General features: G+C 46.5%; 1 protein-coding gene across 5 annotated transcripts in view; it reads left to right on the plus strand.

Moving 5' to 3' along the window:
- Positions 1–17,504, plus strand: part of Jarid2 (jumonji and AT-rich interaction domain containing 2) — a 224,639-nt gene that overhangs the window by 91,916 nt on the left and 115,219 nt on the right. The window lies entirely within an intron of this gene.

A 17,504-nucleotide genomic window follows, 5' to 3' on the forward strand; every position in this document is an offset into this window, starting at 1 on the left:
TTAGAAACCAGAAAGACACAGAAACAGAACAGGTGAGATCAGCCTGCTTTGAGGTCAGACAGGAGGGGTCACAAGTCAAGGCCTAGAGGCAGCCACGGGCAACTAAAAAAGGGAGGGAGTCAGACTCTCCCGTTTTAGGCAGCTTCCCCCCACCTCCCCCTCTTGTGACTAAAGACCTCACTAGAACAGTTGTAGAGGAGGAAAAATTTATTTGGGGGATCACGTTCAGAGGTCTCAGTTCATATGGACAGCCAGCTCTGTTCCTCAGGGCCCGAGATGAGGCAGAACCTCGAGGTGGAAGAGTGTGGTGGAGAGAAGCTGCTCATGATGATGATCAGGAAGCAGAGACACTCCACTCAGATATAAATATGTCCCCAGTGCCCATCTTCAGTGCCCCACCTTCAGCCCACCTTTAGCTACCACTCTAAGTTAATCCCATCCAGTGATTCATTCTCTGGGTTAAGGCTCTCATAACCCAGTTGTTTCTTCTGAACATTCTTGCATTGTCTCACATGTGAGCTTTTTGGGGAAACCTCACATCCAAACTGTGATACTTTCCAAAGCTTCCAAAGAAATCTGGTCTCCCCAACACCATGACTTCAACCCCATGAAACGTACTTTGGACTTCTGACATTCAAAACTGCAAGATTGCATCTGTGCTTTAAGGCATTTAAGCAATGGAAGACTAGTACAGATTTTGAAAGTGAAATGTTGTCCTTGTTCCTTTGCCCCTCATTAGCCAAGTGGATGACTTGTGATGCCTTTGCTGCTGCTGATAACCCTCCAGTTACTGGGTAGATATGGGTGACTGTAGAAATCTTACCTGCAAGTGGCAGAGCTGGATTCAAACCCAGGCCGTCAGTGTTCAAACTCCTTGCAAGAAGTTTCACCAAGAAGTTTTCGTTGGGTGATGTGGGTTCAGGCTTTTAATTTGTTAGTTGATCTCTGAGACACACCACCTTTGTCTCCCTCACAGACGAAACACACTTTAGGATGAGAACTATTAGTCTTCCTAAGAAAACAAGACATTGAGTATGTTACTGCTGGAATTCAGCCACTCAGTAAGTTAGGAAATCATTCAGTTAGTACACAGAATCCTACAAAAGAAATTTTTACTGTTCAGACATGCTGTAAAGAAAGCCAGAGTAATTACTCAGACTGGGAGGTAGCGTGGCCAGTGACCTTCTTTGACAGGCTGGTGTTGAGATCTGAATACTGTGATGAGTAGGTGAGTAGGTCCGGGCCAAGTGGGTTCCAGGTGGAGAAAAAGTGTGGAAGAGCTGTTGGTTAGGTCGGTTACCAAGAATTGCAGGCCTCAACCTGGTGTGCTGAGCAAGCACAGAAAGGCCACACTGCTGGGCTGTGCAAGCTGTGTGCCTTCTGCAGTGGCATGGACAACAGGCCTCAGGTGACCCCATCCTGCTCTTGGCCTGCAGAAAGCCTCTGGGTCTCTCAAGTAGTCATTGTGCAGTTACTGCTCAGCTCCTTTTTAAAACAGCGCTAATGCAACGTTAACTTCTGTTAATGAGCACCGTAAAAATCAGATAATATTGTATTTTGGCTCACACAGGCTGCAGTGATGACATCTTGCATTCAGAAATTGTAACATCCCTAACCATTTGCTTGGTTAAAAAGTGATTGTGATTTTGTTTTGCATACTGCGACATGAGTTTTATAAACACTCCCTGACCCAAGCATTGTATGTCAGTAATATATTATTTCTAGAACTTCACATGGGACTAAAATATTATTATTTATGTTGGAAGATTTCAAAGTGACTTGAAGTAAAATTTGTGATAAAAATGTTTTTTTTTAAACCCCCCCCCCCCCCCACACACACAAAGTAGCTTTTGGTACTTTTGGTTCATTACCTTTCAGAAGAAGCCAGGGCATTGCCAGGGGCTCGCCATTTCCCCTGCCTTCGGGTCCCTCTCCCAGGGATGTTTTCTCTTGGTAGCAAACAGTCTATGGCTCTGGGTCTGCCTCCTCCCCCTGGTCTGATATATATATGGCAATACCTTTATTGATTTATTTTTTAAAAATTTTATGTAATGCTGAGGATGGAACCCAGTGCCTCATGCATGCTAGGCGAGCGCTCTACCACAGAGCCACAACCCCAGCCCCCCTTTCATGGCTGGATATACCATGTGTTACCCATCCACTTTCTCCTGTTCTTGGTTTTGGGCTCTGTTGAAATACTGCTATGAATGTTTGTGCACAGGTTTTGCATGAGTGGGCTTCAGCAATCCTCTGTCTGACTAGAGGTTCTCCTGCAGACATCCTGTGAGATCCTGTTATCCTGCATCTTCACCAATACTGTGGATCTGGTTCACCGAGGGCATATATCCAGGCTGATTTTAATGGGATCCTAAAAACAAACACATGCGCGCACGCACACGTGTTTTGGGCACACCACACTTGTCAAGTGGTATATTGTGTTTCATATGTAAGGGAAAGCATATTTTCTTTTCCTCAAGTTTATAAGCTTGTTCGAAGAAATTTGTATTAAGAGTACTAAGGAAATATAGGAATGAAGTGGAGGCAGTAAAATTTGTTTTTGAGATCTGATATTTCACATTATTTTGATGAGTGGTGAGGAGGTCAAGCTCAGTGGTAAAGGGGTCACCTAGCATGCCAGAGGCCCTGGATTTGATGCTCAGTACTGCTACAAAACCATCCCAACCCCACTAAATTACGATTGTGATTATCAGATTCCACTTGGGATTGCGCAGACTTTTCTTTGTGTATGTACTGAGGCTTTTAGTACAAAGCAAAATGATCATCTAAAGGGGGAGAGGCCCCAGTGGCCTGAGGGAGAGGCCAGGAGTGCTGGAGTCAGGTCTGCCTGGAGATCTGGGGAGGGAAAAGCTCTCAGAAGGCTGTTGGCAATGCTCTGAGCTCCAGAGTGACCCAAGCAGCCCCCCTGGGAGACTTTACAGTGTTAGCCATTTTTCAGATTAAAATAGCTGTTGATCACATACACATCTAGTGCAGTTGTGACTGAGGATCAGGAGGCAATGTGTGACTTTCTTTAATGCTTCTCATTCATTATTAGGCTTTAGTTACAGATTCCTGGATCTGTCTTAAACAGCACACATCAGTGGGTTTATATAACTGACTTTGGTTAGGCAACTCATCCACACAAAGGACCTGGTGAGGGTTCTGGGTTGCTATGGATGGGGCCTGAACGTGTTATGTGAGAGGTATTTAGGGGCTCTCCATTTCTAAGGGAAAACTCCAAGTAATTTTATTTATTGACTTTAATTCCCAGAAGTTACAAAACCCTTGTTTGAAAAATTCTGTAACAAATTAGGGAAAATAATCAATACCCAGGGCACTAAGAAAGAAATTTGTTCTCAATGATTTCAAACTATAGATTGAGTTAAATAAAGAAACTGCTGTTTGTACAGCTGAAAATGGCTTGTCTTAGGATTCCAGTTTCTGTACTTAGGGATGCACTGGCTCCTGGTACCTGGCAGCCCTCTGCAGCTCTCAGACACCCCCTCTCCTGGTGGTGGATTCTCCAAAGATGTTTTCATCTCCGAGACGCAGCACCACTCTTCTCGGTTTACTGTGGGTGGTGTATTTTGGTTTATGATGTTTTTTGTTGCTGGTGGTTTTACTTGGGTTCTGCTCTGTCACTCAGGAAGACCTGCTCCTTTTCTATCTACGATAATTACTAGACAGCATTTTATTTTGGCCCTTGGGAAGGACCCACTAAGTTTCTTTGTGTGGGCATGTATGGTAAAATTGGAAAGTGATGTCTTTGAGGTCAGAGTCAAATACCCGCTGGCCTTAAAATCTTTCCTTCTTGGTGTACGATGGCCTGCTTGCGTCTTTGTAAGGATATTCACCATCAGTGATCATGGTAATGGGAAGAAAAACTTTTCTTACTGCCAGTACATTGACCTGAATGTAATTATCAGAGGTTCTTGAAATTTTGGTCAGTCCCGGGGGTTGAACTTGGGGCCTCATGTAGTTAGGCAAATTCTCCAGTATTGAGCTACACCTCAAGACCTTTTTAAAATTTTGAGACAGGGTTTCACTAAGTTGCCCAGACTGGTCTTGAATTTGCTTTCCTTCTGTTTCAGTTCTGGAGTAGCTAGGAGTACCACCATACCTAGGTGGTTACTGGTTTTGGATGGTAGATGTTGAGTTACAGATCAGCCTTTGCAAATGTCTCCCTTCTGATAGAAAGAAATCCGTGATTAATCACAACCTAGTTCCCCAGTGCTGCTGGTGCAGCAGCTCCTTTCCTTCTGTCGCTGGCAGATCAGAACCCACTTATCTGACTCATAGACATGGAGGGTTAATGAGATTTGCCTCATTCAGAAGCATCTCGTAGTTTGATTCCTCCCAGCTAGTAGGTGCTTGTTTCATATTTCAGTGAATGGAGATGTTGGTGTTGTCTCAAACCTTTGGCTTTTTCTGATCTCAGAACGTTGATCTCTCATTGCAGACAACTACTTTCAAGGAAGTCAAGAGTGTCTTGTAATATTCTGCATGCTCCCTTTAAATAGCCATCTCTTTCCTCAGTTACATGGGTTTCTTGAAGATCATCCCTTCTATTTCTTTTCAGCCCCTCCTGTGTACCAGGCTCTATGGATGGCTCATCTGAATGCAGCAGGGCCTTGGTTTCAGTATGGGTCACTTGGCCCTGGGTTCCAGAAGATTAGTTCTTTTTTTTTTTTTTAATTTTTTATTCTGATTTGTTATATGACAGCAGAATGCATTACAATTCATATTACACTTAGAGCACGATTTTTCATATCTCTGCTTCTATACAAAGTGTTTTCACACCATTCGTGTTTTCTCCATACATGGACTTGGGGTAGGGGTGTTCATCTCTTCGCCATTTTTTTAAGTCCTCTGCCCCCTCCCTTCCTCTCCCTCCCCTTTCCCTATCCCATGCTCCCCCTCCCAGCCTCCCCTCCCAGCCTCACTGTAATCAGCCTCCTTATATCAGAGAAAACATTCAGCATTTTTTTGGTTGGGGGGATTGGCTAGCTTCACTTAGCATTATCTTCTCCAACTCCATCCGTTTTCCTGCAAATGCCATGATTTCATTCTCTTTTATTGCTGAGTAGTATTCCATTGTGTGTGTATACACCACATTTTCTTTATCCAGTTTTCTACTGAAGGGCATCTAGGTTGGTTCCACAGTTTAGCTATTGTGAATTGTGCTGTGTCCCTGGAGTACGCTGTTTTTAAGTCCTTTGGATGCAGCCAATATGGGAAGCAGTATGGAGATTCCTTGGAAAACTGGGAATGGAACCAACCACCTTTTGACCTAGCCATAGCTCTCCTTGGTCTATACCCAGAACAGTAGTTCTGAGTTTGGAAACCTCAGGGCACAGGCCATAGCCAGATCCTTGAAGCCACAGCGGGTGGGGCCGGGTTTCCCAGCCTGCCAGTGTTTTCCAGGGCCTCTGAGCTCAACAGGTGTTGCTCCAAGCTGAGGAAACATGAGGACTTGCTGGAGAGATGGGAGCTTGGAAGTCTGGCTCACAGTGCTTCAGGGGACAGGAGAATGTGATTCAGGAGCCCAGAGTTTTTTTTTCTAAGAGGAAGTTCTAAGCACAGCATAGATGTGGCAGCAGGGTGTGAATCAGATGGGCGAAATGAAAATGGATCTTAGCAGAGATGACTTCCTGCGTGTCCCCTGTCACAACTTGGGGCACCTCCTAGGGATTTTGTGTTCCATGCACTTCTGGCAGTTAGAGGTGGTTCTTCTGGACGCTTCTTGACTTAAGAGAAAACAGGTCACAGTTTCTTCACTGTCTCACTTAAGACTGGTCTTAGTAGTGCTGGCACAGGATCCAGTGTCTTGCGACCATATTTTGGTGTGGGCGGGATTGAGACCAGGGGCTCCCCACACTGCCACAGCTGGGCTTAGTGGGTGTGCCAGGTTATTTTTCTGATTTGCATTTCTAATGTAAATGAAGCTGTCTGTGTGGGAGGCTAGCATCTAGACCCCAATGGCTAATAGAATTTCCTCACCTGCAGTGGCTGAGGAGCTGCTAGATCTGCTGTGTGGAGCTGTGGATTTCTAAGGCCTCTGCTGTCAGTGAAACTGCTGCTTGGGAGTTGGGGATTGTGGTGTCAGATGTAGAGATTTTTAGATTAGCTCTGAGTGTATGAAATTCCTTTTCTTCTTTGCATGCACACTTTGTTCATTCTCTTTATTTATTGTAGGTGCTGTGTATTTGACCAGGAAACAATACCACTGAACCACAGCCCTTATTTTGACACCAGGTCTTGCTAAATTCCCAGGCTGGCCTTGAACTTGCCTTCTTCCTGACTCAGCCTCCTGAGAATGGCTGGGATCATGGGCACCTGCCACCACTCTTGGCTTTTTTTAATGTATTTTTATTCTATGCATTTTAAAGTATTTCCTAAGGCTCTGAAAATTTTGACTTGATACAGAAGGACAAGTCCAGGTCAACTAGCCTTGTCTTGGCTCAACCCCTAATCCCTACCCCGTCCCTTCCCCTGGGGGTGGAACCCAGGGCCTTGCAGCCCTGAACTCTCCTCCTCTTTAAAGTTGCCAGGATCACCAGCCTGTGCCATTGCATGTGTCTCTACTCATACAACCATCGAAACCCCTCCTCTTTGCCCTTCAACATAGCAGGAGACCTGAATTTGGAGTTTGAATTGTAAGCTACCAGCTGTACTCACATCTTTGGCTTTGTCACTGGGCCTGAACTTAGACACCTAGCTCAAGGAAAAGCAGATTTTAGGCAACTCCAGTCCAGGGGTGAAAGTCCTTGGAGGTATTGGCTTTCCCCAGCCCCTCTGGCTCAGCTTTCCAGGCGTCCCCGGTCACACAGTACCTCTCTCTGCCCCTGCTCCTCCCCACTTGGAGAGACAGTGTCCTTGGCCCCGTCCCCAGTGTTCTCAGAACAGCACTTGGCAGATCTCTTCAAAATACAGAAGAGTGTTGTTACCACTATGCCCAGTTCCTCAGTGGTTTCCCATTCAGAGTGAACGTCATCTCACGTCTCCTTCACCTTTCCTCTGAATATGAAGTGCGGAAGGCAGACTTGACTTACTGCCACGTTTTGGCTGTTTCCTGTCTCATCTTAGACCCTCAGGATAGGAACCGTCATGACTCTGCTTCTGAATCTCCATGTTTACTTTCCCCGAACAACTTTCCTTTAAAACGAGGTCATAGCTACGCTGTGCTGCCGTCCGTCTTGGGTTTCGGGCAAGCTTGGGTGTCCCGTCTTATTGAGCCCACAGACTGAAACATCTTCCCTGCAGGGAAACTGGGAGGAAGTAACAGGTCTGGCTGGGAGACACAGTCGGGTGAAATTGTGTTCTGTTTAGGAAACTGAAATATGACCTTTAGAATGTGAAATAGTGATAGATCTCATCATTTAGTCGGAGATTTATTGTATTTCAGGGCGTCCTGGTCACCAGGATTGTGCATTGTAAGTACTGTTAAACCACGAGCTGGTGGGCAGTAGCTGGTAAAGTCTGCCTAATTGTTACTAGGAATCAGCCTATTGATAGGAAAAGAGTGCAGAAGGGGTTTTGTCCCTCTAGAAGGCCTGCTGCACACAGTGGCCCTGCTGGTGAAGTCCTGATGCACATTTAGTGAACCCTGCCCTCGTCTTGCCTGACGTGGGGCTCTGAAGATGAGAGCTGCACCCCCTGCTTGAGATGTCCATGCCTTGTCAGATAGGGCTGTTGGTAGTTGTGTGGGAATTAAAGTCCAGCATGGGCCCTGCTAAGACATTTGGAGATTACCCTGTAGGTGTGGAAGGAGCCCAACGGCTTGGTGGTTTAGTGAGGAGGGTGGTTGGGATAAGGATTGGTTGGTGGCGAAGACATTTTGGGGAGATGAGATCCTGTTTTAAGTGTGTCCAAGGAATTGAGAGGTGGATACCAGTATGTGAATTTAAAAGAGTGAATGTAAACACATCAAAGCTGCAATTTCAGCTGGGTTTCCAAACTGTGGGAAGCTGGGATGGTGGTTTAGAATGAAGTTGGTGTGTGTGTGTGTGTGGGGGGGGGGGAGGGACTGTGGTATTTAGATAACAGAGATGTGGAAGGGCTGAGCAATGGGACCTGTAGGTGGGGAGACAGAAGAGATGAATGTGGCAGGAATACCAGGTGGAGTGGTTGGCAGTCAGAGGTTTGTGTGGATTGGCCACTGTAGGACTTCCCAGGGTGGAAGTTGGGTGCACACCAGGGCTCTCAGTGTGGTCCTGGATGAGTAGTAGCACACATGTCTCCTGGGAGCCTGCTGGGGACGGGTGTGTCCTCAAGCCCTGTGGGTGTTCCTGTTGAGTGCTCAAGTTTGCCACCACTGCCCTAGACAAAGAGCAAACCTAAGGCTGCTAGGATTTCAGAGCGGCAGTTCCAGTTTCCCCGCCTCTTGGCCTCCAGTCTGCACGGCCTAGTGTGTTTTTCAGGTGCCCGCTGTGTGCTAGGCTCACTGCCACATGTGGAAACACAAAGATGAGCAGGAGACGAATTGGGACTGGCCTGTTGGCATCCCTGCCTCGGGTTCACTATTTGAAAAAAGCCTGTGGTACTTCTTGGGCTTGTTGTGAATCGTAAAGGTTCATCTGTGCGAGTGCACGTGTTGTGTGGCTTTTCCTGTGTTGGTGGCAGGAGGTGCTGTGGGGTGGCAGGCAGATCTTAAGGCTGTTGCTGAGACCCAGTCCAATGGATGGTGCCATCTAACCCAGGGGAGGTCACTCAGAAGACAAAGGATGGATGGGCAATTCCAGCTGTTTCTGGAACAAATAAGGCAAATATCAATTTTTTATAAGGACAGAGTTTATTTGTAGATTTTTTTCCTGTCTTTAAAATACCTAATTTCTGTAACTTGTCCACCAGTTTCCTGGCAGTGCACTTGTGCTGGTGCTCATTTTCTGTTTGAGGGTCACTGCTGAGCCAGGAAAGCCAGCCTATCGGTCATCTGGCTGGCAGGGAGCTAAAATGACCCCAGCGGTTTCCCAGGGCCTGGTGGCTATCTGCTCTCCGTGGCTGACAGGCTCACTGTCTTGCCTGGCCAGGAGATGTGGGCAGCAGCGAACTGAGGCTCTTGAGCCATCCTGTTGGTGCCTGGAGACTGGCTGGTGCAGGATTGGTTTTGTTTGGCTTTAATTTCCGAGGTCTTGTAGTCCAGCCTTCCCTGAGTGAATCGAGTGCCCAGGGAAGCCCTGTGTGTGCACAGGTTCCGAGGCTCCCGCAGTTTGGCTTTTGGTGGTATGAAAGCAACGTATGTGCATTTGGTAAGACCTTACTTGGAGTTTTGAACTTGGACCACACCTCAGGCTAGATACTGCTGTGCTGTATTCGAGTGTTCTGTGTTGAAAAGGTGGGTTGGGTTGGCAGGTTAGAGCTATTCAGTTCTCCTCCAACCCTGCACAAGGAATGGAACCCAGTGGCACTCCACCACCATGAGGAGCGCGCACACACAAACCGTTTTAAATTTTTGCGATCTGTGATCTCACTAAGTGTCCAAGGCTGGCCTCAAACTTGTGATCCTCCTGCCCCAACCTCCTGAGTTGCTGGCATTATAGATGTGTGCCCCTGTATTCTGTTCTCATTTTCTCCTTTAATGATATTTTCAACTTGATGCGTTTATTGGAACATAATCATATAGTAAGATGAGGAACACCTGTATTTCATGTTCCCATTCCATGTATATTTCCTGCAAAATAGAAAGGCCACATGTAGTAGGTAGGGATGGAACCATTTGCGGGGCGATTTTGTGGCTGGGTGTTTGTATTCTGAATAGTCCTTGAGTTAGACTTTAATTTTCTTATGCAGGGTTTCTAATCTCCCACATTTTCCTGCCAAGTGGAATGGTGCGTCAGGCACATATTTGACAGACTCCGAGGGATGTAGTGACCTTGAAATTGTCCCTTGAAATCCCACGTGGTTTAATGCAAGTGTGTGCTTTAACACAACTGTCCAACAGGTCTTCCTGTGGCGATTTTAACATTCTAGTGCTTGAATGGTGGCCAGTAAGACTTCAGGAGTTTCATTTGCAATGAGATAATTTTAAATAGTGGCTACTGTTGGGCAGTGCAAGTGAGGAGGTGGCATTTGGGGGCTATTCTTATTTAACATGAAGTAAATTTGATGGTTAAAAGATCCAAATCAGTTAGAATTCCTTTGGAAATGTGCTTGTTAATTCACAAAGTGAAGTTGTCAGGTCTTTGCACATTGGTATTGTGGATACTGAACTGAGTTGACTAGTGTTCTGATGACAGTGGTCAAGAATTTACTTGTAGTTGGATTTTATATTCCTCTAGCTTGACAACCCAGATCTTCTGGTGCCTTCTAATCTTGTCACTGTAGAAATCTTTTTGGATTTCTCCGCCTGATGAAGGTGCAGAAGCAGTTCGACGTGCTGGAGGGCCCTCCCTGACTGCACCCCTTAACTGTGAACATGGCTCCTTCCTGACTGCACCCCTTAACTGTGAACGTGCCGATGTCTTGCTGCCATGCTGCTGCCTTGACGACGCGCGTCTCTGACATGCTCGGACGCAAAAGAGCTGACTTGGCAGCTGCCCAGCGGATTTTTATAAAGGCTCAGTTGGTGGCCAGAGATTCAGGCTGTCAGAGTTGTGTTATGCAATAAATCGTTTTCAGCAGAAGTTCTTAATCCAATTTCAGCTGCAGCTTTTTTTTTTTTTTTTAAATAGGCGGTAATCAAAGATAAGTACACATTATTTAATGGGAGTTTGGAAGAAGTAAAACTCTCCTTGCATAAGCATTTTCAGGCTGTTTGCCTAACCCAGGAAGCTCTTCTGTCTGAGGGAATTTCTGCTGCTTGAAGTGCTGCTTTTTTAAAACCGAGGCAGGAAACGACCTGTACAAGTTCAGAGCATCAGGTGCTTCCCTCTGGATGTTTCCGGCCACCTATTTCCAGGTGCAGTTACACCCCCAGGTTTTCTTTGCACATTGACAGTTAACTGTTTTAAAGAATATCTTAATGGATTAGCATTGAGTTGCTCCAAGATATCTCCAAGGAAGAAAAAAATGCTTGCCATCTTTAAAAGGAAAGAAAGGTCGGCTGTACCGGAAGTTTCCAATGTACGGCTCACATGTTTTTCTTGGGACTTTCTGCCCACCGCCTTTTATTTTGTGTTCTGGGGATGTTTAGTCCATGTCAAGGACTACTGTCCCCAACAGTGGTATTTTATTTTTATTTTTTGTGCTTTTATTGTTATTTGCTCAGACTGTTGGTGGAACAGGCTGGCATTTCACCCAGCAATTAATTTTCTTAAGTGGGATGATTTATCAGCAGGTAAATGAGAAATTTATTCTCCAGAAAATTAAAGGTGTTCATGAAGGTTTCCGGTCACTTCTCCCAGAGAGCAGGAAATGGCTACCAGTTCTTTCCTCCTTCATGGACCTAGTCTTTCCAGTTCCATTGGTTGTTCATTTCATGTTGATACACCACAGTGTAGAGTTGGGCACTGGAATTATGCTTCTTTTTCTTATAAATAGTTAAGGAAAAGCCAACCCTAGCAACTTAGTGACGCCCTGTCTCAAAATTAAAAGTGGACCTTTACCCCTCCCCATAATTAAGGGGTAAAGGTCCTGCAGAGCCTTGGACAGGAAAGGGTCTGTTTTGGTGCTGGTGTGTGTCCCAAGGCTCCTGTCCTTCAGATCCATGTTTCCATGTTAGGAGGTTGTCTTTGTGTCTGTGAGTCCTGTGCCCTCAGTTGGAAGGGCATTTCCCCCTCAACATTTTTGAGTTACTAGAGATTGAAATAGCACTTGGTGTGCGGCACCTGCTTCTCCCCCTTGGTCTCTGCACCCCCTTTGTAAGCAGGTTGATGTGGAAGTGCTGGTGGGAGGGTCTGAATTTCAGTTTAAAATGTGGCGTATCTCACACCTCTTCTGGTGTTCTGGACCTCAGCTTTGAGTTGTTGGTTGATGTGGTTTTGAAAGTTCCTTTGGAATTGTAAGCATCCTCCCACACATACCGCACCCCACCCCATGAATTCTGTTTGCTGAAGAGGACTCAATTGGCCAGTTCTTATGCATTGTCTCCCAGCAATGTTTTACCAGTGCCCTTGGTAAATGGCTGAAGGACCTGGCCACTCCACCTGTGATGCGGAGTCTGTCAATGCAGTTTGCCCACAAGTGATAGGAAATTAGCTCTCTTCTGTGGACCCTGTTCCAATTATAAATAGTTGCAGCTGCTAGAAGTGAGGTTATTCAGAAATAGGCTTCCCTGTTGTTACCGATGGTTTTAAATCCTTGTTTTCACTTTCCTAACTCAAAATGGCCTGAACTGGAAACCATAATAAAACCCTAGGCATGGCCAAAGAGCAAAGGCAGGGAGTTGTGGAGGTCAGCAAGGATGGTCCTCCTTCTCCCACCCGCCTGTTCTTTTTGCTGGTCTCCAGCTAGACAAGACGAGGAGGTTTTTTTTTTTTTAAATTCCACCTGTGCAAATTAGTGGTTTTAATTGTTTTCACTTGGGAGGAGGCAGTGAGTTACACATTTCTTTTAAAATAATTTTTGAGTTTTGAAATTTCACTTCCTGGTTTTGTTTCTGTCTAGCTCCATCTTTGGACAAGATTGAAACTCATGTCTTAAAAAACAAGGCAGGGCGGGGGGTGGACACAAACTTAAAAGTTTCATGAATACTTTCTTTCTAATACCCTTTTCTTGGGGGGGGGGTTGTTGGTGGGGTGAAGGTCGTGCTGTGTTGCCCAGGCTGGCTGCAGATGCCTGGGCTCCAGGGACTGTCTTGCCTCGGTTGTGCCGCAGTGCCATGGGTGTAGGCTGTCCACCAAGGGGAGGCTGCGCAGGAAAGCTGCACACACTGTGGCCAGCAGTGAGCGCAGATGCTGCTGTCAATCCAGGCACTGACTTCTCATAGACCTCCCCCATCACCGCACTGGGGCGGCCCCTTTCCTAAGCCTGCTCCGCACACTGCACTCACCTGGACGTCCCTGTTTACTTGCACTAACATATGTTAGTCTAAGCAAACAGGAGGTTTTGACAGCTCATCTTTTTGAGGTGTTGTCTATCACGGAGAACAGCTGTGACAGATAAGAACTCTTTGTTCAGTAAGAGTAGTATATCAGAACAATAATCCACTTTTGAAAAGTGAGAATCCCATTTCTGCCTTGTCTTGTAATCTCTTAATTCCAGTTATACAACTTGGTTTGCATTCTCAGGCACACGTGGTTTTTTTGGGGGGAGGGTGTGTTTATTTCTCCTTAGTGCAGGAGTGGAGCACAGGGGAGAGCCATGCTACTTGTCAGTTGGTTCCTTTGTCGCAATGTGATGCACAGCACTCCCCCTCCTCATTTCCTACCCCATAACCCCAAGAAACAAAAAGAGCATCTCTACAGAGGATCAGCGTAAGCTTAGTGACATCCTAAGTCTATCTTCACCTTAGAATGTGTGGCTCTTGCTTCACATTGTATTCATTCTGGGTGCTGAATTTTAGAGGGAAGTCAGGCTAGCCGGGTAAGTGGAAGTTGAGGATGCCAGAGTGTCGCGTCATCCAGGGGTGATTGTAAGGGGAAGGCCTCCTGGGTTTCACTTGTGCACTCTGATCACGGGAGGCCTCACCAGGGCGTATCAGTGTGGACCTCTTGGTTCTGCAGTCACGATGGCAGCAGCAGATGGCTGCTGGGAACCTTCGTCTTGGGGTTTCCTGTCCTTTTTTTTTGGCCTGTATTCTGCTGGAAGTTATAAATGGACAGAGGATGGTACAAGCAACTCCGGGATCTTGGTAAAATGCAGAGGCTGACCAGGTGTGGGCATGAATTTCTAGCAGTGCCAGGTGCTGGAGTCAGGTGGCAAGACTAGGGAGTTATAAGAATCTAGAAGGTAGAAGGCTGTTTTCATCTCTACCCTGGACTCTGAGCTGCTGTGAGGGGTTGAAATAGTGCTGTCTGCATCCCCATCCCCCCCCCCCCCTGCAAGCACAGAAACCTATACAACTGTTACCATTTTGCTTCCTTGGGTGGTTGCTATTTTTTGACAAGAAATTGTCTAATCACTTCAAGGTTTGGCAGACATGTGGCCAAATAGAGGAAAACTCTCTTTTCCATTTCAAGGCTTTATGGCCGCGTCTTCTATATTGAGCTGGCCAGTAAACCACAATGGGCAGGCGCCTGGGCATGTGGAGCACCCTCTCATTACTGCCCTGTCGTATCCCAACTTACTCCATCTGCAGGGAGGCCGAGCCACGTTGCTGGACTTGGGCGAGACGGAAGAGTAGGAATGAGCCCATCCACATTGTGGTTGGGAGGCCGGGGAAGAGCGGAAGGTTACCAGTATTTTTTGAGGACTTGTCTTCTGTACTTAGCAGAAGAGGCAATGGTGGGCCCTTATGCCCGTGTGGACTGTGAGATGACACTTTGTCTGGCATGCAACCGGGTGGTTGAGGAGGGCGGTGGCGACTGGCAAGTGTGGGAGTTTTGTCTCAGCTTACTGCTGGGAACCAGAGGTGTAGCCAGGAGCTCTGGCATTAGTCACCATGGGGAGCGTTTTATGGGGGAAGCAGTCATTTAAGTCACGAAAATTGTGGTGAGTTCAGGCCCTTTGTTCAACACACACTGCCTGTGGCATGAGGCTGACAGGCAAGGATGGGTGAGGCTGAGCTTTGTAAAGTGTTTCTGTTTGCATGTTAGATTTGTTTTGGCGCCTAGGGATAGAACCTGGGGTTACGTGAGGGCTGTCATCGAGCCACATCCCTAGCCCAGCATCCTTAAGTTTCTAAGGAATCCCAAACAGGGCTTTCCTATGTCAAACATGTTTCAGGAGCTGGGATCCAGTGGTGACCGAGATCGAGTCGCCCCACCCTGTGCAGATGATGCTTGAAGGCTTGGTGGCATAAAGCAGGGATTGAAAGGGGTTTAAAAGGAAGACCCGTTTAGAGTTTGTGCTGTTCCATTGGGACTTTTCCCTACAGCATTGGGCAGTGACACTTGGGAATGGCAGGTAGCCACAGCAGAGGGAGTGGTAATTTGGAGAACTGCTTTGGGGTGCTGGGGCACTTTGTCCCCCATGTCCTGCATTCCACTAGGGAGCAGTGCAGGGTCAGGGTGACTCACTAGGACTCTGCAGTTGCAAAAGATTCTGAATTACTACCCACCTGTCAGTTTGTTACCCACCAGGTGTGTGTCTTGCTTCAGCGTTGAGGGAGATGATGGGCACTGTAGATCACAAAAGAATGCAGTTTTTTTTTTTAATCGTCTAGAATCTGAACTCCCCTACCCCGTGTCATAGATCGCTTCCCCTGTATTTAAAGCACTTGGGTGTAACGAAGCAGCTGCTGCCAGTGGCTGCACCTTTCATGGGGCTTCCACCTCACAGTTGCTGCTGTTGATTAGGCTGAGTGTTTGGGGTGTAATTCTCTCCTCCCGAGCCCGAAGTCGGGATGAAGGCACCAGCTACTCAGGATGCAGTAAATCGTTGTGGGAGTTTTATGTGGAAAGCTATTTTGGGACCTTGAAATTTATAAACTGTGTACATATAGGAAATAATAGTTTATCATCTGGCGTCATTGTTTGTTGTGGAGATGCAGATGATGAGACTGAGGCCTGTTGGTGGCCGGGAATGCTGCCTCTCAGCCTTTGAGGGGACATGGCTGCAAAGAAGGTGGACTTCAGCTTAATGAGTGTTAACTCCGGCTGCAGTTAACACCATCGCCCGGCCCCAGCTAGTCCTCTGTGGGAACTTCTTGCAAACCCAAGGGAGCTGCCGTAAAAATTAATTCAGATACCTCTTGCTTTCCGTGTGTGGCCTGGCCAGGTCATCAGTATTCGACTCGGGTTGGTTGGTTGGATCTCACAAATGGGGTCTGACCAGAGTGCTGCATTTTTCTGGTTTTTAATCGTGTGATTGTAAGGTCGATTGCACCTACTAGAACTTTAGGAATGATTTCCAGTCTTGTTAGGTGACTCCCTCTCAGCCTTCCTGGCCAAGCCAGAAGGCCATCCTGGTATGTGGATGTCCTGGCCCTGTCAGGAGGGTCACCAGGAACACAGGATGTAGCATCTTTTTCCTCTGAAAATCTCCACTTGGCAGCCCTTTGGGAGCAAGCGACAGTCTAGCTAGGGGAAGGTGCAGGTGTTGGCTCTCTTCCTTCCTTGGGTCTGTCTTCCACTTATTATAAAAGATGCAGAGTTACTTTCCTTTTAGGAAATCCTTGAAGCTTAACCAGAGTGCAGCCTAAGTTATGTGTCTATGTGGTTGGATTTCTAGGCTGCAGTTTGTGTTCATGCAGGGTGTGGAAATTTGAAAGAGCTGGGAAAGACTTCAGATAATCCAGCCTTGAGATCTGTGGAGGTTTTGCTTGCATTCTGTGGCAGCGGTGAAAACCCAATTCTTTTGTACAACCTAGTCCATCAGCACCAGACCACCCAAGAGCCAGAGTTCCCTGAGTTTTGCGCCTTCTGCTGGAGCAGAAAGAACCTGAATATCTCAAATCCTTGTCTTATAGGAACAATGAAAACATTAGTATTCTAGATAAGGCCCAAAGTATCTGAGAAAGTGCATATACTTCCCATTTCCAAATTTAATTTTGTAGACTGCTTGTCTTTGAAGTAGATGTATGAATGGAAGCCCTTCTTAGATTGGCAGACAGTATGCAGAAATCCACAGGCCAGAACCTCTGAATTTTCTTTACCTGAGGAATTGGTGCCTGAATATCTTAAAAACTTTCTTGCTGAATCCCTAAATTGGGTGTCTTTTAAAAGTTACGTAGGTTTGCAACTACTGTGCACCATTCCCAATCTCCCAGATCTTGCTGTCTCCAGTCCCTACTTCATCTCCCTCCCCTGACACCTGCAGTGCTTTTCAAGTTCTTTACATCTTTACTGCGGGAATGTTCTCTGGGCTTGCTGCCTGCAATGTGTTAATTCTTCTCCCAAGCACTTGCATTGGGTCTGAATCTACAGACATAAGAAAACCCCACTTTGAAGCAAGACCTTGAGGCCTCTTGTTAATGTGCTATCATTCGTGGTGCTGGGTATTGAAGCTGGGGGTCTCACGAGTACTGGGCAAGCACTTTAGTACTAAACTACACCCAGCCGCATGCTGTTGTTTTAAAGTCGCCATCTCATCTGTACCCCAGTGGGATCCACTGCCATCTGTTTGTTCATTTGTGATTCATTGTGTTAAGAGGCCATTGCAGAGCCAGTTCATGTCTTCTGATGGAGTTGTCAGGTTCTTGAAGGCAGCGCCTCTGTCTTGTAGTATTTTGAACCCCCAACACAGGCAACCGAATTTCCTAAGGTGTGCTGCTGGAATGCTGTGTATGGTCTGGAATTATGCAGTTGATCAAATTTCAATATAATGGTTCTGTGCACCTCTGGCTTTGAGTGTGACAGCTCACTTCTTTGAACTTTGCCGGGAATATTACAGTATTAATAGTTAATGAATTTATTTGCTAGTGGGACACAGAGGGAAGGGAGATGTTTCATATTTCTGATCTGGGGATCAGTTTGGGGCTGGTGCTATTCCTTTAAGTTGGGATGGGACCCGAATCTCCAGCGCTG

This window comes from Marmota flaviventris, chromosome 6 (assembly GCF_047511675.1).
Source record: "Marmota flaviventris isolate mMarFla1 chromosome 6, mMarFla1.hap1, whole genome shotgun sequence".
Taxonomy (NCBI): Eukaryota; Metazoa; Chordata; class Mammalia; order Rodentia; family Sciuridae; genus Marmota; species Marmota flaviventris.